Raw genomic sequence first — 23,864 nt, forward strand, 5'->3', positions numbered from 1 at the left:
CTTCCTCAACGTGACGGTCGACAAAATTCCGATTAAGACCACTGCAAACAAGTATAAGCTAGAACTGCTCGGAACAAGCATATGATCTAGATTTCTCCAACCTCATTCATGCATTTGTAGGAAGATAGTCCTATAAGATACTACTTGATATCCCACCTATGAATTCCCGAAATAACTGGTCATGCAATCTGGTACACGGATACAAGGAGTAATATCACACAACTCCTATACTAACCCATCACCTGTATCACATCCGTCAACACACAACCAGCATCTCGGATCTTCATCTACAACAGACCCTCGTGATCACAAGATACTAAGTATGGCAGTACTCCCGAACAATCTGCACCAGTACTGGGGACATCGGGGTTATCTCGCCACTACCAGTATTGAAGAAATAACGAACATCCTTCATTCTTAGATACTAAGAAATCTGAATGATGGCGATGTGCGCAAGAATCCCCTGGAGCTCACCTCCCCGGAAGAAATCAAAGCAGACAGGAGGCACCAAGACAGGACTCCGTCACATCGGAATCATATAGATTTCACAAATACCCGCGTGATCCTAAAAAAAAATTGACCGAGAAGAGGAGTAGAATTAAAGATTTCCTAGGTCGGGAACCTCACCAGAGCATGGAAGAGGAGAAAAAGAATCCTACTCTCCGATATAACTAAGACTCAAAACATTCTACTAGACTCGACTCGGCCAAGTACGATCACACAAAGGCTCCTATGATCGTAAGGCTCTGATTACCAACTTGTAAGAATCCTACTCTCCGATATAACTAAGACTCAAAACATTCTACTAGACTCGACTCGGCCAAGTACGATCACACAAAGGCTCCTATGATCGTAAGGCTCTGATTACCAACTTGTAACGACTAAGATGCGGTCCTTTCCGATCTGGGGATCGAGGCCCCAAATTGGAAAGGAGCGCATCTAAGCGTCTCGCAAACAAGGTATCATAGCACATACATAATAATAACAGATTGACAATCAGGGGTTCAATTGCCATCTCATAAATATATCAGAGTACATCACGCATACAATCAAAGTAGTTCTGCTACGGACTGCAAAACAAGGGAAATGGCTATGCTACCCTGCCTGCTTGCCCACGATCACGACCACGCCTCAATCTTCTGGATAGTTCATGTACAGGCGGTCGTTCTCCTCGTCGTCCTACCACGCCAGCTGCGTGCCGTCGGGATCACCTGTCTCGAGGGTACCTGAACCTGTTGGTGTTGCGAAGGAATCTGTGAGCCACGGGGACTCAGCAATCTATGACCTCGGTGCCAGAACTAGTCAAGTTATTAGGTTGGATAGGGTAGAGTGTTTAAGGTTGCAACATCCTAAGCTTGATATGGTGGCTAACTTACGTAGAACATTTATGAAGGTGGTCTATACTAGGGGTCGAGAATACTTGATCACTAAGTGATCCTGAACACCTACCTACGTCATTCATAACCCCACCATGTTCCCGATCGAAGAGACATCTTCGAGGGGACAGTCACGGTTACGCACACAGTTGGCAATTTTATTAGCTTGTGTTTAAGTTATCTATTACCGGATGTTAAGATAAATATTCCAAGTTGCCACATAACCGCGGGCACGGCTTTCCGAAATATTAAACCCTACAGGGGTGCTGCAACTAGTCCATCACAAACGTACACAGGCCGCAAAGTAATCCTCTATCACAAATCTCGTGATCTCGTCAGATTCCTTAGAGGAAAACCTCAACTCTGGGGAGAACCAAAGCTTCACCGGGATTCCTATACGCAAGATATATCGCTAAGGTAAGACAAGACTAGCAGCACCTCCCGTCATGTCGACGACCCTGATAAGAGCCGCGTATCTCAGTCTCAAGACACGACGGATGAGCCAGACGTCAGGATGGCTAAACCTCTGGGTGACCAGTGGGGCCTCGGACATCGCTTAGGTGGGGCCAACACTCATGAGGAGCACTAGCCCGGGTTGTTGATTAAATTCCTCGGGGTAGCTATTCCCTATGCAGATTATCGTTAAGTGATTAGCAGATTAAAACCAATGTTGGGTCCTGCCGGACAAGTCTTAACAATACGGATTTATCGAGGGGGTCCCCATAACAACCACGAACGTGTTAGGAGCGATCAATATGGAATCAAACGCTGGTAGCCGGTGGCGGCAATAACGGAACAAAGCACCCGGCATATGGCTAGGCCTTCCCTTATTTACCAAGTATATAGGTGCATTAATTAAATAACATAATTTAAGATAATGATATCAAGCTCATGTTGTCACATGAGTCAAAGCACCTGCATCTAGCAACGCAAACATTAGTAGATGAGCAAAGCCTACTTAGCCATTCAAGCTTGCTCGGAAGGGGTAAGTGTTTGGGTTCATGGAATATCAAGAGGCAAATATTTCAGTGGTAGGCAACGAGCATATGACAAGGAAACGTAATCTAGCATAACACGTCTAGAGATGGAATCAAGGTCATATCATCTTGCCTGTGATATCCTCAACTTGGAATGGTTCTTGTTCGTCCTGCACGTAGTCTCCCGAGTCCATGTATTCGTTTTCCGATCCCAGTGCTACCCAACATAAGAATAACATCCAATGAACAACAACACCTCAAGATGCAACAATCACATGATGCATGAGATGAATATGAGCATGCATCACTATTTCTATCACTAGCACAAGCATAAGGAGTAAAAACATGTTACTGGATAGAACTGCATCCTAAGATATTTGGTCATGCATGAGAATGACATGATCAGATGCATCTCGTGAACATGATGCAAAACCATATAAATAACATTACAATCGGAGCTACGGATCAACGGGAATCAATGAAATAAGATATGAAGCCCTACGTGACAAAATCATCACCACACACTCAAATGGCACAACTCTGGTATTTCCAGGTTGCCAAGACATAAAAAAACCATCATGGATGGGGTGGAGCAAAGAATAACACCACATCATCAACTAAGCACACACAAACATCAAAAAGACAAAGCTACACAATCTGCCTTAAACTGCATCATAGCACATTGTGAGCTACATGCAAAGCACCAACAGCCACCCAAATATGACAAATAATATATGTGGCTGTATCTATCCAAGAATACTACAAGCACAAGCAAGAATCTCACAAAACGGAATTAAACACAAAAAGTTACAAGGCTGCAAACTTGCCCAAAAATATCAGTTTTCAGGGACTTAGTGAAAATTCCAGATTCTCACTTCCTGTCTATGCTCTGAAGCATTTTGACAGCAGCCAAAACAATATCTACAGGACTCCAAATGGCATGAAATGTTACACGGAGCTAGACAAACATATCAGCTCCAACTTTCCAGTTAAAAGCTAAGGCTAGATCACAACACATTGACCTGCACAACCTCATTAACAGGAGAAGAAAATATAAACAGATTCTCAGGATTTTCACTGATCTGGAATTTCAGCCACAAGCCTACTTTGAATGGGCACAACTTGCACACATGGATTCCAAAACATGGATTGAAACCAACATGTGGTAGAGGGGGTCACCCTCTACTACCACAACCAAGAAACAATCACAAAGGCTCACCACAACTCATGGAACCAAGCTCCAAACATAGAAGAAAATGAAAATATGTCATCTCCAGAAAATGTTCCAATGGCAAAACTAATCTCACCAATGGATTCCTGGGATGATTATACCCCAAAAGCATATAAAATACCTATACACTTGCTTGGAGCAAGTGAGCTCAAACTAGGGAGACATAAACTACAAGAATCATACCTAGTGAATAGTGCAACATTCTATGTGCATTTCACTAGATCAACTCCTTCATGGATGCTTTTTCATGTGCATAAAGACAATAGTGACATGAGGGTTTTGACCCCATGTAGGTGACATAGCACATCAACACCTAGCAACAAGCACAAGATAAAGGAAACACCTACACCAAAGAGAGTATGCCACCATCACATATGGGCACATGCACCACAAGGGAACACCCTTAGTGTCATGTCGCCCACAAGGTGCAACCCACATAAGAATCTACACATGCTACCGAACATCACTAGTGCAATACTTACACCACACACAACTATGTGGTGAGGGGGAAACCACCCACACACATACGCAACTCCACTAAGACTGAAAAGTAGCATAGCACAAAGAATCTAGTGCAGCTCAAAAACATCACCAAGCTTGCAAACCTGCAAGCATGAAACAAGCTAAAATTGCTCTACTTAATGCAACTACAAACATCTTCTTATACTAGCATCACCACACACTCCATGTGTACACACATGCACATCACTATGTATACACACATGCACTACACTCCCATGTTTGTCATCACCACTACAAATACTGGGTAGGTAAGACAAGAATAAGATGCACACTCTCATGTCTATAAATCAGGCACAAGGTGTAGCAGCTTATAGCAAGGCAAAAGAAATAAAGAAAGAAAAGGAAAAAAATAAAGGGCAGCCCTGGGTTTCGAACCCCAGTGCCCCTGGTTGCTGGCCTGTGGTGCAAACCACTCTGCTATCGCCTTAGTGCTCGACAGAACAGAGAAGTTTAACAGAGTAAATTGTGTTGCTGCGCTACTCTACTATTGCCGAAAAGGAATTTAAAAGGGGGGTGCACCAAAGGGACTCGAACCCTGCACCTGATGGACATAAGCAGAGACAATCACCACTGTGCCATGTTGCGGAACCTTACACAGGGAAGAATGCATACGGGGTAAACTAACACGAACCCTGCTTGCCTGCAGAGCCTGCCGGCGACAGGGAGGACGTCGGGCTTCTCTGCACTGCTGCAGCACCACGAGGGCACCTCTACTGCTCCTGCACGATGCCATGCCACGCTACACTAGCCTACATGTTGCCACACAACTACACGAACGCGCACCGATGCACAACAACACACACACAAGCACGAACTACTCTGCTGCTGAACTACTACGAACAGAGAGGCACGGCGAGCGCCACGGCGGATCTAGCCCGAACCAAGGGAAGAAGAAAGGGGGCGATGCTCCTCACCGTGGGGAAGGAAGGAGAGGAACCGATCAGAGGAGAGGGCGATGGAGAGGAAGAAGACTGGCGACGAACACACTCCTGGATGCAGAACCGAAGCAGAACGAAGGGGTTCCGGGTCCGCGGCGTAGACGAGCTCCTAATCGACGGTGAGGACGCTCCTCGACCTCACCGAGGACAAAAATGGGGCGCGGGCACGATCTCTGTGCCCCTGGACATGGCTGCAGGCGCTGCTCGACGGAGAAGGCGGGGTAGACGGCGGCGAGGGGTTCTCTCTCTCACTACTCCTAATCTACAGAGACTTACCAAAAGGAGGAGAAGACAGATGGGAAGGAGATGGTGGCGGCGGCGGAGAGGGGGAAACCCTATGAGATGGAGAGGGCACGGACGCCAAGATAAATAGGGGGGCCTCGACGTTAGTGCCTCATGGCGCTTGCGTCTCTCTCGCTGCTTTGTCTGACGGAAAGAAGCGCTGGAGGGGAAGACGGCGTCAGGGAGGAAGAAGGGACGCGCGTGGGCTCCTGGCGCACGAGAGAGAGGGAGGGATGGGCCGGCCTATGGGAGTGAGCCCACAGGTGGCGCCATTTAAAAGTAAAACACTCCCTGGGCTCTCTTCATTTACAGAAAAATAACGGGGAGTAAAATTAAAGCACAAGAAAAACTACAAGTGCTAAAAATAAAATAGCACTTGTCCTCTACATGTAAAAACAAGACCTATTTATGAAAAATGAGAACAAGAATTTAGGAGCAAGAATTTATTTTACAAAACAACCATGGTAGGGGCTGTTTTGTAGTTGCTTACACCTTTTAAAAACCCATTCAAAACCAGCAAATCACACATCTCATCTACCACAATCAAACCTAACACATGAGCATTTTTAAAAGGGGAAAGGAAGGAGAGAATCTTGACATAGGAGAAATAGAGAGAGGGGTGAAGATGGTTTTGAAACCTAATCATATACTATCACATGCATCACCCTACACAAGCTATACATCAAATGCACTTGATCACCACACCACATGAAATCATATGACCACATTGCAACAACAAGAACACATGGCATGAAACAATATGGTATGCATGCATGCAAAGGAAGAGAAATTAATAAGGAGATATCACATGAAATAATGAGTAGGGGCTCTCTCTCATATCGATGTCAAGGTGGTCCCACATGGAAGGTTTCAAAAAGGGAAAGCTTTACACTTGGGGCATTACAGTTTTATATGCCTTTTATATCTTTTTTGGGACTAACCTATTAATTCAGTGCCAAGTGCCAGTTCATGTTCTTTCTGTGTTTTTGACCCTTTTTCAGGTAGAGTCCAAACGGAATAATTCTTTCGCGATGATTTTTTATGGAAAATATCAAAAATACCAGAAGAAAAAGATACCGAAGAGGGGTCCCGAGGAATCCACAAGCCATGTATGCGCGGCCACCCCCCTAGGCCGCACCTACCAAGCTTGTGGGCTCCTCAGGGGCCCAATTGACGCAACTCCACCGCCATCTGGTCCTATTAATCCAGAAACCTCCCGAAAGAAACCTAGATCGGGAATTCCGCCGCCACAAGCCTCTGTAGCCATCAAAAACCAATTTGGAGCCCATTCCGGCACCCTGTCGGAGGGGGAATCCATCTCCGGTGGCCATCTTCATCATCCCGGCGATCTCCACGACAAGGAGGGAGTAGTTCACCCTCGGGGCTAAGGGTATGTACCAGTAGCTATGTGTTTGATCTCTCTCTCTCGTGATCTTGAGATGTCTTGATCTCGATGTACCGCGGGCTTTGCTACTATAGTTGGATCTTATGATGTTCTTCCCCCTCTCCCTTCTTGTAATGAATTGAGTTTCCCCTTTGAAGTTATCTTATCGGATTGAGTCTTTGAGAACACTTGATGTATGTCTTGCACGTGTCTATCTGTGGTGATTGATGGGGTCATAGTCCTAGGGTAGGGTCATCGGCCTGCCATACAGGTCCTACCCAAGGACTACCCCACACAAAGGACAGGGCCCTAAGTCTGCCTCGACTGAATTAAGGAGTCCCCATCATCCAGTCAGTAATAGGTCCTCAATCATCCAGTCGGAGAATAGCATTCGGAGGATACCAAGCTAACCGACTGGCTACACTCGGTACATCGTAACCTCTCTGGAGGGAAACGGTCGTACGTTTCTGGGTGCATTTATTAGCATTTAGAGCATACGTTACCTGTAACGTACGCATTCAATCCCTACTACTCCACCCCCGTACCGGAACCGTTGTGGAGGGCAGCGCACTCTATATAAGCCGCCCTCCCCTGCTGGTAGAAGGGTTAGCAAATCATTGTATTCCATATTACACTCGACAACAAGCTCCGAGAGCACTGAGACGTAGGGTTGTTACCTCCACCGCAGAGGGGCCTGAACTCATACAACCTCGCCGTAGCTAAGACTCTGCCCATCTCATTCGTACCCTACACATCTACTGTCAGGCTTATACCCACGAAAGTTGGCGCCCACCGTGGGGCAGGCGTCTAAGCGACTTCCGGCGAGTTTGCGACTACTTCTTTTCGTCATGTCGTCCGGTGGAGATTCGAGCATGGGTCACCTGATCTTCTTCGGTGCTCTCTCCTTCATCGTCGACGACTCGGCGTGGCTTCGGGATGCGCCCCTCGACATCGAGGAGCTTCCCCGTCGCGGGGCTACGCACTTCCGTGCCGGCGCCCGCGACATTCTTCTTCTCCAGCGGTCGGATCCCGTGTCGACCTACACCTCCGTCACGCGCCGCGTCAAGCGGTCCTGCCGTCCGCGGCTCCAGCGTTGGGTGCAACACGCCCAGGCGCGCCAGAACGCATCTTCGCAAGTGGCGGTTCTTGAGTCCGTTGTGGTTGCCCCGTCGGCCCAGCACTCGGACTCGGTTCTGACTGAGTCTCCTTCCGAGTATGCGGGTCACGGGCCCGCAGCAGAAGTACACATGGCCAACTCCCATGAAGATCCCCGTCAGCCTGGCCGGAACGAGCACGAGATCGGCGAAGCGTTCGGCGCACGTCGTCCACCTCGCCGTTCTGCTAGTCGGCACACTCGGCGGAGCAACGTGGAGTTGTTCCGTACACCCCTCCTCAACTTGGCTGCAGCTGCCAAAATAGCCGATTCCCTCCAGCCAACTGATTCAGAGGCTGGTAGAGGGATCGAGCAGATCCGATCCCTGTTGCACACGGCGCAGCAGCAGAATTCGGCAGTCTCCCAGTCTCCCAGTCGCACAACTGGATCTATAACAGTTCCGTCCACGCGAATACGCATCGATCAGTTCACAGCCGTGGTTCCCATCAGCGCCACAGGGGAGGCAGCCGTTCCGTGATTCACGAAGATTGTCGCCGCTCACGCACCCCTCCGCGGGGTGGGCCCTATGGGTCCCGACATCATGATGATCGGCGTTCAGTCGGCGACACTTACGACCCAAGACCCGACGCAAGAGGACGTATCGCCCAGTAAAGAGTCGACACAGGTCGAGCCCACCGCGATGGTCGCGATATCGACCGTCCGAGTGGAAGTAGGGCCACCGTGTCTGGTCCCGAGTGTTTCAGTCGAGCCATCCGTTCGGCTGACATCCCTCCCAACTTCCGATTGGCGACGGGAATTAGCAAGTTCACAGGAGAGTCCAAGACAGAAACATGGCTGGATGACTACCGAGTGGCAGTCCAGATCGGAGGAGGGGACGACCATGTCGCCATGAAGCACCTCCCTCTGATGCTCGATGGCTCGGCACGAGCGTGGCTGAACCAATTGACCCCCTCAAGCATCTACAGTTGGGCAGATCTGGCCCGAGTGTTCATCAAGACCTTCGAAGGGACGTGCAAGCGCCCTGCTGGCCTTGTGGAGCTCCAGCACTGCGTCCAGAAGCAGAATGAGCCCCTACGTGACTTCATCCAGCGGTGGACAACTCTCTATCACACAGTGGAGAACGTCACCGAGCATTAAGTAGTCTGCGCCTTCAAGGCAGGCGTGCGGTACAAGGATCTGTACCTGAAGTTCGGCCGAACAGGTGACATCTCCATGAGCAAGATGATGGAGATAGCAACATGCTACGCAAATGGTGAAGAAGAGGACCGCATCCGAAGCGGCAAGCACAAAACAGTCGCTGATGGCGATGGGGGCAACACTCGGAAGCAGAAGCAGAAAGCTCCGGTCGCTCCGCAAGCAGAAGCTGTAGCCGTAACCAATGCCAAGTTCAAGGGCAAAGGGAAGGCTCAATTCACCCCCAAGAAGAAGCAGTTCAATAATCCCATCCTGGACCAGCCCTGTCCGGTTCACACGAAGATGGACGAAGAAGGCAACCCCATATATGCGAAGCATACCACTCGACAGTGTCGCCTTCTGATCCAGGGGTTCAGCGAAGGACAACCGAGTGAGAAAGACCATGAACAGGATGAGGAGGATAAGGAGGATCCGTTCCCCCAAGTCCATGCAACCCTGATGATCTTTGCTGACGTCGAGAGTAAGAGCCGACTGAAGCTGGTGAACATAGAGGTGAACATGGCCACCCCTTCCAACCCCAAGTTCCTCAAATGGTCCCAGACTGCGATCACCTTCGACCAGTCGGATCATCCGGCACATGTACCCACCCTGGGAAGACAGGCCCTGGTCGTCGACCCGGTGGTAGAAGAAGTCCGACTGCGCAAAGTCCTCATGGATGGCGGCAGCGGCTTGAACATCATGTACGCCGACACCCTCAAGGGGATGGGCATCCCGATGTCCAGACTCAGCGAGAGCAGCATGCAGTTCCACGGTGTCGTCCCTGGACGGAAGGCCAAATCACTGGGCCGGATCGCGTTGGATGTCGTTTTCGGCTCCGACAAGAACTTCCGCAAGGACAAGCTGACGTTCGAAGTGGTTGACTTCCAGAGCGCTTATCACGCAATTCTGGTTCGCCCAGCGTATGCGCACTTCATGGCCCGTCCATGTTACGTATACCTGAAGCTGAAGATGCCAGGCCCGAAGGGCGCGATCACCATCACAGGCAATCGGCAGCGGGCTGAAGAGTGTCTGCAGCAGGGATCAAGAATCGCCGACCAGCAGATGGCCGTCCTCGAGCTGGACGAGTATAAGAAAACAGTCGACCCCGCCGACCTGATGCACTCAAAGAAGCCGGCTTCAGAATCTGCATTTCAGTCGGCGGGACAGATGAAGAAAGTCAGCATCCACCCAAGGGATGCCACTGTTGCCCCGACGAACATCTCCACCACCCTCGATCCTAAATAGGAAGCCGAGCTCACCCAATTCCTCCGTGAGAACTGGGACATCTTCGCATGGAAACCCTCTGACATGCTAGGTGTACCCAGGGAGTTGGCTGAGCACCGACTACACGTGGATTCCACGGCTCGCCTGTCCGAGAGGGCCTGCGCCGGTCTGCCGCGCACAAGAGGAAGCCAATCGGGGAAGAGGTGGCCAAGCTGCTGGCAGCCAACTTCATTCGCGAGGTTCACCACTCCGAGTGGCTCGCCAATGTTGTCATGGTGCCCAAGAAGGACAAGTCGCTCCGAATGTGCATCGACTTCAAGCACCTCAATAAGGTATGCCCGAAAGACCATTTTCCGCTGCCCCGCATAGATCAAACTGTCGATTCGACTGCGGGTTGCGAGCATCTGTCGTTTCTCGATGCCTACTCGGGCTATCATCAGATCCGTCTGTATGGTCCCGATGAGTTAAAAACAACCTTCATCACCCCATTCGGGTGCTTCTGCTACATCACTATGCCATTCGGTCTGAAGAATGCAGGAGCTACCTTTATGCGCATGATCCAAAAATGTCTCCTCGATCAGATCGGTCGGAATGTGGAGGCATATATGGATGATATCGTAGTCAAGTCACGCAAAGGTTCCGACCTGCTGACTGACTTGGCAGAAACATTCGCCAACCTTCGTAGGTACGATATCAAGCTCAACCCTGCCAAATGTTCATTCGGCGTTCCCAGCGGACAGTTACTCGGTTTCTTCATTTCCGAACGAGGGATCGACGTCAACCACGAAAAGATTGGGACCATCGTCCGAATGGAGAGACCGGTCAGAATACACGATGTTCAACGGCTCACAGGCTGCCTAGCGGCTTTGAGCAGGTTCATCAGTCGACTCGGCGAAAAAGCACTTCCTCTGTACCGACTCATGAAGAAATCAGAACTTTCGAGTGGACAGATGAAGCCCAAGTCGCATTCGACGACCTCAAAGTCCTACTCTCCACCCAGTCGGTTCTTACTGCCCCGCTCAGTAAAGAGCCCCTTCTTCTGTATATCACAGCTACAAATCAAGTCGTCAGTACTGTTCTTACAATCGAACGAGAAGAAGAAGGCAAAGCATACAAAGTTCAGCGGCCAGTGTACTACGTCTCTGAAGTCTTGACTCCTTCCAAGCAGAGGTATCTCCACTATCAAAAACTTATCTACGGGATTTACATGACTGCGAAGAAGGTGGCCCATTATTTCCAAGATCACTCGGTGTCTGTCGTTTCTGATGCTCCATTGTCGGAAATTCTCCACAATCGAGATGCGTCAGGCCGAGTGGCGAAGTGGGCAATGGAGATGCTGTACTGCGATATCAACTTCGAGGCCAAGAAAGCTATTAAGTCTCAAGCTCTGGCTGACTTCATAGCAGAATGGGTAGAACAACAGCAACCGACCCACATCTACTCGGCCCATTGGACAATGTTCTTCGATGGGTCCAAGAAGTTGAATGGCTCCGGCGCTGGCGTTGTGATCATATCGCCAAAGGGCGACAAGCTCAAGTACGTGCTACAGATACACTTCGATTCCTCCAACAACGAGGCAGAGTATGAAGCTCTCTTCTACGGGTTGCGTATGGCCATCTCAGTCGGCGTCCGTCGCCTGATGGTCCACGGCGATTCGGATCTGGTGGTCAATCAAGTGATGAAAGAGTGGGACGTCGGGAACCCCACCATGAACACATACTGCAATGCAGTGAGGAAGCTTGAGAAGAAGTTTGAAGGCCTAGAACTTCACCATGTTCCAAGACTGAAGAACCAAGCAGCTGACGAGTTAGCAAAACTCGGATCCACTCGGAGACCAGTCCCGAGTGACGTCTGCCTCGAGCACCTCCACCTCCCTTCAGTCAAAGAAGATCCTTTCACAGAAGAACCAGTACAACCAAAGAGTTCAACAGACCCGACTGAAGTCGATGTACCTGCTGTGGTTGATCTGGTCATGGAGATACTGGTTGTCATTCCCGATTGGAGTGTGCCGATCATTGCATATATCTTGAGGCAAGAATTTCCAGAAGACAAAGTCCAAGCCAGGCAGATAGTCCGCAGGTCGAAGTCATTCACTGTCATCGATGGCCAATTATACAAGGAAAGCGTCTCGGGTGTTCTTCAACGATGCATCTCTCCAGAAGAGGGGCAGCTGATTCTAGAGGATATTCACTCGGGAACCCGTGGTCATCACGCTTCTTTGAGAGCAATCGTCGCCAAGGCGTTCAGAGCCGGTTCCTTCTGGCTGCAGGCAAGCGAGATGGCTAAAGATATGGTCGACCGATGTGAAGGCTGTCAGTTCTACTCCAACAAGTCCCACAAGCCGACGTCTGCGTTGAAGACGATCCCTCTTGTGTGGCCTTTTGCAGTGTGAGGATTAGATATAGTCGGCCCATTCAAGACGGGCCAAGGTGGATTCACACATCTGTTGGTGGCAGTCGAGAAGTTCACGAAGTGGATCGAAGCGAAGCCCATCAAGAAGCTCGACGCCTCAATAGCCGTCAAGTTTGTCAGGGACATCATCTTCAGATTCGGTGTACCTCACAGCATAATCACGGACAATGGGACAAACTTTGACTCGGACAGATTCAAAGGTTTCTGTTCAAGACAAGGCATCCGAGTGGATTTTGCTTTCGTAGCACATCCCCAGTCCAATGGACAAGCAGAGCGGGCAAACGGACTTATTTTGCAAGGTTTGAAGCCCCGACTCCTGCGAGAGATAGGACATGCCGCTGGTGCTTGGGTTACCGAGCTACCTTCAGTGCTTTGGGGACTTCGCACGACCCCAAACAGATCTACAGAGCGATCACCGTTCTTACTCGTTTATGGAGCAGAAGCAGTCCTTCCGAGTGACTTGCTTCACAATGCGGCATGAGTCGAACTCTTCTCCGAAGCCGAAGCAGAACAAGCAAGGCAAGATGGAGTGCATCTCCTGGAAGAAGAACACGAGATGGCACTAACTCGCTCGACCGTTTATCAACAAAATTTGCGGCGTTTTCATGCACGCCACGTCAGGAGTCAGACGTTCCAAGCAGGCGACCTGGTGCTCCGAGTGGATCAACAAAGACCTCACAAGTTGGCCCCGGCCTGGGAAGGACCCTTCATCATCTCCAAGGTGCTGAACAACGGAGCATACAGACTCTATAACATCGAGAGGGAGACAGACGAGCCGCGCGCATGGAACGGAGATCTCCTGAAGCGTTTCTACACGTGACCGTCGACTAAAGCGATGTAAAGAACAAGTATTGGTGAAATAATATAAAGCAGATTGAGTTTTTTACAGGTTCAAAGTTCTTCCGCGGTCGCAGACTCCGGTCTCAAAAAAAAACTTAGCTACGATCCAGAATCACCTAAGTATTAACTTTCTCCGAGTGTGCACTTCACGTCACACTCGGGGGGCTTAGCTGCGATCCAGCATTGCCTAAGTATTAACTTTCTCCGAGTGTGCACTTCACGTCACACTCGGGGGCTTAGCTGCGATCCAGCATCGCCTAAGTATTAACTTTCTCCGAGTGTGCACTTCACGTCACACTCGGGGGGCTTAGCTGCGATCCAGCATCGCCTAAGTATTAACTTTCTCCGAGTGTGCACTTCACGTCACACTCGGGGGGCTTAGCTGCGATCCAGCATCGCCTAAGTATTAACTTTCTCCGAGTGTGCACTTCACGTCACACTCAGGGGCTTAGCTGCGATCCAGCATCGCCTAAGTATTAACTTTCTCCGAGTGTGCACTTAACGTCACACTCGGGGGCTTAGCTGCGATCCAGCATCGCCTAAGTGTTAACTTTCTCCGAGTGTGCACTTAACATCACACTCGGAGGCTTAGCTGCGATCCAGCATCGCCTAAGTATTAACTTTCTCCGAGTGTGCACTTAACGTCACACTCGGTGGCTTAGCTGCGATCCAGCATCGCCTAAGTGTTAACTTTCTCTGAGTGTGCACTTAACGTCACACTCGGAGGCTTAGCTGCGATCCAGCATCGCCTAAGTATTAAACTTCTCCGAGTGTGCACTTAACGTCACACTCGGAGGCTTAGCCGCGATCCTGAATCGCCTAAGTATTAACTTTCTCCGAGGGTGCACTTCACGTCACACTCGGGGGCTTAGCTGCGATCCAGCATCGCTTAAGTGTTAACTTTCTCTGAGTGTGCACTCAACGTCACACTCGGAGGCTTAGCTGCAATCCAGCATCGCCTAAGTATTAAACTTCTTCGACTGTGCACTTAACGTCACACTCGGAGGCTTAGCCGCGATCCAGAATCGCCTAAGTACTAACCTTCTCCGAGTGTGCACTACACGTCACACTCGGGGGCTTAGCTGCGATCCACCATCGCCTAAGTATTAACCTTCTCCGAGTGTGCACTTCACGTCACACTCGAGGGCTTAGCCGCGATCCAGCATCGACTGTTTGCCTTTGGCTTCACCAAGAAACGCCAAACAAAAACTCGAATCAACATTGCAACAGAAGAAAAAAAATGGATTCCAAAATTCTCGCAAAGATAGCTAACTCGGTGCGGATCAAGCTTACCCGCACCGATTTAAAAGTGTGACAACCAACATAAGTGGCCAAAGTACCTTACAGATAAAACACTCGGCATACCGAGGATAAAGTTTTCTTACGCGTCAGCAGGGTCAGCGCTAGGACTAGAGGGCTCAACGAAGGTGTCCAAGTCGATTCCATCGGCGATGCGGGTAGCACTCTCAAGGAATGTCTCCATGAAGTCTTCGAATCGAAGCTTCTTCGTGTTGGCGACCTTCAGTGTCTTCAACTTTTCCTCACGCACCTCCTTGCAATGGACTCGGACCAAGGACAGAGCAACATCTGCACCGCAACGAGCTGCAGATTTCTTCCACGACTACACTCTGTTGGGAATCTCCTCCAGTCGGGTCATCAGGTTCTCCATTTCCTGCCGCGACTCATCTTCTGGCCAAAGCTCCTTGTCGATTCGGCCGACGACTTCTCTCAGTCCACCGATGAAAGGACCAACTTTTCCCACGCGGATGTGCGCACGGAGCAGATCCCGATTGGCGTCGTCTCCGAGTGGAATGTTCTCAAGAATCGAACGCTCCACGTCAGTTGCTTCAGCTTCCGCGTCAAAGCAAAAATCTGGGACAATAGGACAAACAGACAATAAGCGCCGAGTGTTACGAACATAGCACAACCACTCGGAAAAAGCAGGACTTACCAGCCACACGCGTCATCATCTGCCGAGCCCAGTCGCTGACATATTTCTCTTGCGCCCTGCATCGTTTGTTCAACACATCCATCTGACTCATCAGCGCAGTCCTCTGCTTCCCCATCTTTTCCACTTCCTCAGTCAACACCTTGTTCACTTCACGCGCCTGCTCCAATGACTTCTCCCGTTCCGCCAGAGCATCCTTCATGCCGGCCATTGCAAGCATGGCCGCATCAAGTTCACCAGCGAACTGATTCCTCTCCGCCTTGAGAGTCTCATAGGCTGATCCCATTTCACAGGTTTTCTGCCACCAAACACCAAGAGACAATCAGAAAGTTCAACAGTTAAAAGTCTAAGTTCTTCAGACCCCTGCCGACGCAAGCAGTCGACAGCGGTCTCGGGGACTACACCCAGTGGGTTCACTGAGAGTGACCCACTGGCATGCAGCTCAAGCAGGCCTGCCCTATTGAGATGCATGTTATCACCTACGCCTACGAGGCAAATGTTACCCGACCTGAGTACAATTTACTCTCGGAGACCCTTACAGTAAGTGCACTCCGAGTGCCACAATAGCTAGCAGTCGGTCATATTATTTACAGACACGACCAAAGCAAAGACAATATGTATAAAGACAACTGTCGGTGCAAGCACTCAACAGAAGTCTCGAGGACTACACCCACTGGGTTCACTAAGAGTGAACCCATTGTAAACAACAACTGCTATTCAAGAACACCTAGTGGGTTACAGGAGAAAAGTAAATACTTACTAGACCACTTACTCGGATATCATCGCGCAGCTCCAAGCTCCGCTGGTACAAGGCCGCAACGGAGTCGTAGGCCCTCTTGGCTTCTCCAGCCATCAACTCCGCCTCCACCATAGCCCCCTTGGCCGCTCCCACCTGCTCCTCCGGAAGACGCTGGATGCTGAATTCAGCATTCGACGAACCTGGAATCGTCGGAGGTTCCTGAGGCATCCCAAGGTCCGCCCCAGTCGGCTCCTCACCCACCAGCACTGGTTCAGTCTGTGGCAGCGCCTCAGTCGGCAGCACGTCGGCGGCGAGAGCGGCAGCAGGAGGAGCAGCCTCGAGAACAGGCTCCACAGCTGGGTCGGCTCTCCCCTAGTCGCCCTCACCCAGACAAATCGCCCCTGATAGACCGAATGACACGAGGTCTCAGAAAAAGAAAGAAGCACCTGACTGGGACACGATAGTATAAAACATTCGACGCCCCTACAACGCACCTGGCTGGGATGAGACGACGTTGTCCGTGTCCATGGGGTCGTCTTCCTGACGTGCCGGAGAGGTGGCAGAAGTAGCTACCCTGTCGAGTGAGACCCATTAGGCCAGTAAACATAAGTTCACTCGTATATCAGAAAGAATTGAAAACTGTGTACACTTACGTAGAGGTGACGGGGACAGCAACCCTCATTCGCGGCAGAGCCTTCCGAGGCTTAGGCCCACTCGGCTTGGCCACCTTAGAAGACTGACCCGCAGGCTCAGCGGCGGCATCCCTGGTCCTCTTAGTGCTTCGAACACTCGGAACCGCCGGAGCAGCAGGCGGAGCACTCGAAGACGCGGGAGGAGCCGAGGGGACGGCGGGCTCGTGTCGGCGCTTGGTCCGATGCTCTGGGTTCGGAGGTGGCGAGTCTTGCTCTTCGTCTTCTTCCTCCTCCTCGCTGGTCTCCTCCTTCGATTCCCCGCTGTCGAAGACGTATTCGGCGCTCTCCACGCTGCCCTCTTGGCTGCCTTCCTCCTCTTCCTCCGCCGGATTCCCGTTCGACACGGGGGAGAACCAGTTGGTCCACTCCTGCATAAATTTCAGTCGGCAATATCAGACATCACACAGAGATATAGACAAACGACAAGAATTGGGACAGTTCAGTGCACTCGGCAATGTCACTCACCTGATTCGGTGGAGGATGATCCGCGCTGTAAGGCCTCACTCGCCGAGATCCTTTGGGATTCTCACAGGGGCCCGTGATTTGGAGCACCCACGAGGTCACCCTCTCCTCAGTCACGGCCACCACGTTGGTCCGAGTGGAGTCCTCGGGGCCCGTGTAATGCCACATGGCATGGTCGCGAGCGTGCAGAGGCTGGATCCGCCGACCAAGAAAGACCTCCAGCTCCAGCAAGCCTTTTCGTCATGTCGTCCGGTGGAGATTCGAGCATGGGTCACCAGATCTTCTTCAACGCTCTCTCCTTCATCATCGACGACTCGGCGTGGCTTTGGGATGCGCCCCTCGACATCGAGGAGCTTCCCCGTCGCGGGGCTACGCACTTCTGTGCCGGCGCCGCGGCATTCTTCTTCTCCAACGGTCGGCTTCCGTGTCGACCTACACCGCCGTCACGCGCCGCGTTAAGCGGTCCCGCCGTCCGCGGCTCCAGCGTTGGGTGCAACACGCCCAGGCGCGCTAGAACGCATCTTCGCAAGTGGCGGTTCTTGAGTCCGTTGTGGTTGCCCCGTCGGCCCAGCACTCGGACTCGGCTCCGACTGAGTCTCCTTCCGAGTATGCGGGTCACGGGCCCGCAGCAGAAGTACACATGGCCAACTCCCATGAAGATCCCCATCAGGCTGGCCGGAACGAGCACGAGATCGGCGAAGCGTCCGGCGCACGTCGTCCACCTCGCCGTTCTGCTAGTCGGCACACTCGGCGGAGCAACGTGGAGCTGTTCCGCACACCCCTCCTCAACTTGGCTGCAGCTGCCAAAATAGCCGATTCCCTCCAGCCGACTGATTCAGAGGCTGGTAGAGGGATCGAGCAGATCCGAGCCCTGTTGCACACGGCACAGCAGCAGAATTCGGCAGTCTCCGAGTCGCACAACCGGATCTATAATAGTTCCGTCCACGCGAATAGGCATCGATCAGTCCACAACCCTGGTTCCCATCAGTGCCACACGGGAGGCAGCCGTTCCGTGATTCACGAAGATCGTCGCCACTCACGCACCCCTCCACGGGGTGGGCCCTATGGGTCCCGACATCATGATGATCGGCATTCAGTCGGTGACACTTACGACCCAAGACCCGACGCAAGAGGACGTATCGCCCAGCGAAGAGTCGACAGAGGTCGAGCCCACCGCGATGGTCGCGATATCGACCGTCCGAGTGGAAGCAGGGCCACCGTGTCTGGTCTCGAGTGTTTCAGTCGAGCCATCCGTTCGGCTGACATCCCTCCCAACTTCCGATTGATGACTGGAATTAGCAAGTTCACACGAGAGTCCAAGCCAGAAACGTGGCTGGATGACTACCGAGTGGTAGTCCAGATCGGAGGAGGGGACGACCATGTCGCCACGAAGCACCTCCCTCTGATGCTCGACGGCTCGGCACGAGCGTGGCTGAACCAATTGGCCCCCTCAAGCATCTACAGTTGGGCAGATCTGGCCCGAGTGTTCATCAAGACCTTCGAAGGGACGTGCAAGCACCCTGCTGGCCTTGTGGAGCTCCAGCACTGCGTTCAGAAGCAGAATGAGCCCCTGCGTGACTTCATCCAGCGTTGGACAACTCTCTATCACACGATGGAGAACGTCACCGAGCATCAAGCAGTCTGCGCCTTCAAGGCAGGCGTGCGGTACAGGGATCTGCACCTGAAGTTCGGCTGAACAGGCGACATCTCCATGAGAAAGATGATGGAGATAGCAACGCGCTACGCAAATGGTGAAGAAGAGGACCGCATCCGAAGCGACAAGCACAAAACAGTCGTTGATGGCGATGGGGGCAACACTCGGAAGCAGCAGTAGAAAGCTCCGGCCGCTCATCAAGCAGAAGCTGCAGTCGTAACCAATGCCAAGTTCAAGGGCAAAGGGAAGGCTCAATTCACCCCCAAGAAGAAGCAGTTCAATAATCCCATCCTGGACGAGCCCTGTCCATTTCACACAAAGATGGACGAAGAAGGCAACCCCATATATGCGAAGCATACCACTCGACAGTGTCGCCTCCTGATCCAGGGGTTCAGGGAAGGACAACCGAGTGAGAAAGACCATGAACAGGATGAGGAGGATAAGGAGGATCCGTTCCCCCAAGTCCATGCAACCCTGATGATCTTTGCTGACGTCGAGAGCAAGAGCCGACTGAAGCTGGTGAACAGAGAGGTGAACATGGCCACCCCTTCCAACCCCAAGTTCCTCAAATGGTCCCAGACTGCGATCACCTTCGACCAGTCGGATCATCCGGCACATGTACCCACCCCGGGAAGACAGGCCCTGGTCGTCGACCCGGTGGTAGAAGGAGTCCGACTGCGCAAAGTCCTCATGGATGGCGGCAGCGGCTTGAACATCATGTACGCCGACACCCTCAAGGGGATGGGCATCCCGATGTCCAGACTCAGCGAGAGCAGCATGCATTTCCACGGAGTCGTCCCTGGACGGAAGGCCAAATCACTCGGCCAGATCATGTTGGACGTCGTTTTCGGCTCCGACAAGAACTTCCGCAAGGAGAAGCTGACGTTCGAAGTGGTTGACTTCCAGAGCGCTTATCACGCAATTCTGGGTCGCCCAGCGTATGCGCACTTCATGGCCCGTCCATGTTACGTATACCTGAAGCTGAAGATGCCAGGCCCGAACGGCGTGATCACCGTCACAGGCAATCGGCAGCGGGCTGAAGAGTGTCTGCAGGAGGGATCGAGAATCGCCGACCAACAGATGACCGTCCTCGAGCTGGAGGAGTACAAGAAAACAGTTGACCCCGCCGACCTGATGCGCTCAAAGAAGCCGGCTTCAGAATCTGCATTTCAGTCGATGGGAGAGACGAAGAAAGTCAGCATCCACCCAACGGACGCCACTGCTGCCCCGACGAACATCTCCACCACCCTCGATCCTAAATAGGAAGCCGAGCTCACCCAATTCCTCCATGAGAACTGGGACATCTTCGCATGGAAACCCTCTGACATGCCAGGTGTACCCAGGGAGTTGGCTGAGCACCGACTGCACGTGGATTCCACGGCTCGGCCTGTCCGAGAGCGCCTGCGCCGGTCCGCCGCGCACAAGAGGAAGGCAATCGGGGAAGAGGTGGCCAAGCTGCTGGCAGCCTACTTCATTCGCGAGGTTCACCACTCCGAGTGGCTCGCCAATGTTGTCATGGTGCCCAAGAAGGACAAGTCGCTCCGAATGTGCATCGACTTCAAGCACCTCAATAAGGTATGCCCGAAAGACCATTTTCCGCTCCCCCGCATAGATCAAATTGTCGATTCGACTGCGGGTTGCCAGCGTCTGTCGTTTCTCGATGCGTACTCGGGCTATCATCAGATCCGTCTGTATGGTCCCGATGAGTTAAAAACAGCCTTCATCAGCCCATTCGGGTGCTTCTGCTACATCACTATGCCATTCGGTCTGAAGAATGGAGTAGCTACCTTTATGCGCATGATCCAAAAATGTCTCCTCGATCAGATCGGTCGGAATGTGGAGGCATATATGGATGATATCGTAGTCAAGTCACGCAAAGGTTCCGACCTGCTGACTGAATTGGTAGAAACATTCGCCAACCTTCGTAGGTACGATATCAAGCTCAACCCCGCCAAATGTTCATTCGGCGTTCCCAGCGGAAAGTTACTCGGTTTCTTCGTTTCCGAACGAGGGATCGACGTCATCCCCGAAAAGATCGGGACCATCGTCCGAATGGAGAGACCGGTCAGAATACACGGTGTTCAACGGCTCACAGGTTGCCTAGCGGCTTTGTGCAGGTTCATCAGTCGACTCGGCGAAAAAGCACTTCCTCTGTACCGACTCATGAAGAAATCATATACTTTCGAGTGGACAGATGAAGCCCAAGTCGCATTCGACGACCTCAAAGTCCTACTCTCCACCCAGCCGGTTCTTACTGCCCCGCTCAGTAAAGAGCCCCTTCTTCTATATATCGCGGCTACAAATCAAGTCGTCAGTACTGTTCTTGACTCCTTCCAGTGTACTACGTCTTTGAAGTCTTGACTCCTTCCAAGCAGAGGTATCTCCACTATCAAAAACTTATCTACGGGATTTACATGACTGCGAAGAAGGTGGCCCATTATTTCCAAGATCACTCGGTGTCTGTCATTTCTGATGCTCCATTGTCGGAAATTCTCCACAATCGAGATGCGTCAGGCCGAGTGGCGAAGTGGGCGATGGAGATGTTGTACTGCGATATCAAGTTCGAGGCCAAGAAAGCTATTAAGTCTCAAGCTCTGGCTGACTTCATAGCAGAATGGGTAGAACAACAGCAACCGACCAACATCTACTCGGCCCATTGGACAATGTTCTTCGATGGGTCCAAGATGTTGAATGGCTCCGGCGCTGGCGTTGTGATCATATCGCCAAAGGGCGACAAGCTCAAGTACGTGCTACAGATACACTTCGATTCCTCCAACAACGAGGCAGAGTATGAAGCTCTCCTCTACGGGTTGCGTATGGCCATCTCACTCGGCGTCCGTCGCCTGATGGTCTACGGCGATTCGGATCTGGTGGTCAATTAAGTGATGAAAGAGTGGGACGTCGGGAACCCCACCATGACCACATACTGCAATGCAGTGAGGAAGCTTGAGAAGAAGTTTGAAGGCCTAGAACTTCACCATGTTCCAAGACTGAAGAACCAAGCAGCTGACGAGTTAGCAAAACTCGGATCCACTCGGAGACCAGTCCCGAGTGACGTCTGCCTCGAGCACCTCCACCTCCCTTCAGTCAAAGAAGATCCTTTCACACAAGAACCAGTACAACCAAAGAGTTCAATAGACCCGACTGAAGTCGATGTACCTCCTGTGGTTCATCTGGTCATGGAGATTCTGGTTGTCATTCCCGATTGGAGTGTGCCGATCATTGCATATATCTTGAGGCAAGAACTTCCAGAAGACGAAGTCCAAGCCAGGCAGATAGTCCGCAGGTCGAAGTCATTCACTGTCATCGATGGCCAATTATACAAGGAAAGCGTCTCGGGTGTTCTTCAACGATGCATCTCTCCAGAAGAGGGGCAGCTGATTCTAGAGGATATTCACTCGGGAACTTGTGGTCATCACGCTTCTTCGAGAGCAATCGTCGCCAAGGCGTTCAGAGCCGGTTCCTTCTGGCTGCAGGCAAGCGAGATGGCTAAAGATATGGTCGACCGATGTGAAGGCTGTCAGTTCTACTCCAACAAGTCCCACAAGCCGACGTCTGCGTTGAAGACGATCCCTCTTGTGTGGCCGTTTGCAGTGTGGGGATTAGATACAGTCGGCCCGTTCAAGATGGGCCAAGGTGGATTCACACATCTGTTGGTGGCAGTCGACAAGTTCACGAAGTGGATCGAAGCGAAGCCCATCAAGAAGCTCGACGCCTCAACAGCCGTCAAGTTTGTCAGGGACATCATCTTCAGATTGGGTGTACCTCACAGCATAATCACGGACAACGGGACAAACTTTGACTCGGACAGATTCAAAGGTTCCTGTTCAAGACAAGGCATCCGAGTGGATTTTGCTTTCGTAGCACATCCAATGAAACACTCCCACAAGGCAGAAAGGTGGGCGATGGCATTCGGAGGGAAATGGTGAAGTTGGGCCCCGAAGTGATTCATGATGCCCTTGAAGAAAGGATGTGGGGGCAAAGAAAACCTCGATAGACGTGGCTGAGGAGCAAGACGCGCTCCCCCTCCCGGGGCGCCGGCTCGACCTCGTTCTCCGCCGGCAGCCTCCAGGACTTATGCACGATCATTCCTTGCTCCACCGGCTGCAGCAGATCTCCCTCCGTCACCGTGGAGGGGATGAAGTCTCCTTGGATCCACCCCGCCGGCAGCGGCCGCTGCCGCCGCTGAGCGGGCGCCGCCGCCTTGCCCTTCTTCTTCCTCGCCTCCATCTTGCTGGTCTGACCCTTGGTCATGCAGGCGACGGCGAACCCTCGAGAGGAAGGAGAAGGAAGGAGTGTAGGAGCGCTGGAGGTGGCGAGGAAGACGGAGCAGGCAAGAGCGAAAGATTCGGCGAGCGTAACGAAGAAGCCTCGCCGCCCAGATTTAAATAGGGTTCCGACTGGGTCACTGGCGGGTGGCCCCGAAACCTTATCCACCCGACCGGCCGCGGCGATATTAGTGGAGGCGTTGAAGGCGCGAGAATCGAGGCGTCAGGCGCTACTCGAGTGCGCTGGCGTCATCCCCGCTCAGCGTGCGGAACCCAAAATTTGAGATCCCGGAAAATCCGCCGCTGTCAGTTGACTGGTCGCGTCAAAAGATGCCGCAGAAACAGTCGGCTCCCGACAGTCTGTTTCGCAAGCACTTCCACTCGGATCGTTGGTCAGAAAAGATAAAATGGATAGAGGCAAGCAACGCCCAAGCCGAATCTAATCCAGTTGGATCCAAACTTCAAGCACCGCTTCATCGTTTCAACCCCAATCCATTCGGGGACTAATGATGGGGTCATAGTCCTAGGGTAGGGTCATAGGAGTGCCATACAGGTCCTACCCAAGGACTACCCCACACAAAGGACAGGGCCCTAAGTCTGCCCCGACTGAATTAAGGAGTCCCCATCA

Source organism: Hordeum vulgare, chromosome 5H (genome assembly GCF_904849725.1).
Source record: "Hordeum vulgare subsp. vulgare chromosome 5H, MorexV3_pseudomolecules_assembly, whole genome shotgun sequence".
NCBI lineage: Eukaryota > Viridiplantae > Streptophyta > Magnoliopsida > Poales > Poaceae > Hordeum > Hordeum vulgare.